The sequence below is a fragment of the Diaphorina citri genome, unplaced genomic scaffold (genome assembly GCF_000475195.1).
Source record: "Diaphorina citri unplaced genomic scaffold, Diaci psyllid genome assembly version 1.1 scaffold1430, whole genome shotgun sequence".
In the NCBI taxonomy this organism is placed as follows: Eukaryota; Metazoa; Arthropoda; class Insecta; order Hemiptera; family Psyllidae; genus Diaphorina; species Diaphorina citri.
This window is the reverse complement of record NW_007378856.1, coordinates 30,926-32,282: the sequence shown is the minus strand read 5'-3', so window position 1 is coordinate 32,282 and position 1,357 is coordinate 30,926.

The window sequence follows — 1,357 nt, the reverse complement described above, 5'->3', positions numbered from 1 at the left end:
ATTTTTATTTTCATACCTATATAGGTACCTATTAGGTTGGTATGTGGGTAGGTACTTAGGTATTTATTTACAGAATTATTTATTTCTACATTTTATCAGACTCTGGAGTCTGGACTGCATAAGTTTGCATCTCACAGGTTCTACTTTCTATATTATCTTTTCCGGTTTTCCTCTTGATCCATACCCATTTACTTCGTAATAAGTATGCAATTTCGGCATTTTAAACAAAGGGATTTGAGTAAACCCGTTTTGCTTTGGGATTAGCAAGTTTTGTGTTTCTCAAAGACAAATCTCCCTCAGATGAGCTCGCTCAAAGAGTCAGAGCCAAGATTAAAAAGACAATAATGATCAGAGCTAAAGGTAATTTCTCAAAGACAAATCTCCCTCAGATGAGCTCGCTCAAAGAGTCAGAGCCAAGATTAAAAAGACAATAATGATCAGAGCTAAAGGTAAGTTTCTATACATTGCTTTGTCATAGGGGATTTTTCTCTCCTTATCTGTGGTATTATACTTGTTAGAGGTTTTTCCTTTTGTAAACAAACGTATTAGGTACGTAATAATACTGTCAAGGTTTTCCACCATTATATTTTGTATTGCTACTTTTTATTTCTCTCAGCAGGTTTACAACCACCATCATGGCCATTATCTCTTACATTATCTCTCCTTATCTGTGGTATTATACTTGTTAGAGGTTTTTCCTTTTGTAAACAAACGTATTAGGTACGTAATAATACTGTCAAGGTTTTTCACCATTATTTTGTATTGCTACTTTTTATTTCTCTCAGCAGGTTTACAACCACCATCATGGCCATTATCTCTTACATTAATAATCCTATTATTGCGTTATTATCAATATTAATATTTTATTCTTTTGTCATGTGGGTTTCCTTTTGTCCTCGATTTTATTACGTTGAGGTTCGTTTGCTTTGGTTTTTATTTATTGTTTTCTATTGTTATTCTTTAATTTTGGTTTAAATTAAGCTTCAGAGCACTTTGTTTGAATTTTGTGGATTTTCTCACTGAATTTAAGAGATTTTATTGTTAATGTGTTGTTTTCTTTTTCTTGTAGGTAAGTAATCTTATAATTTCGTCTTTGTTTAGAAATCATGATAATTATGATTGTTTTTATGTCTGTTGATATTGTTTGTTTCAAGAAAGAATGCTCTGTAATACTCTGCGTATATGGCAAGATTAGATTATAATATCAAAGCTCTTCACAAAGAGTGGTTTTATCCATGTCTAAATCAGTCACTCATTTCTAATTAGGTAGGTACGAGTACATAGGTATTTTAAACTTTAAACAAAAATCTATATTCCATACAGGGCCGTGTTGGGGGGGGGGGGTGGGGGGGCCCAA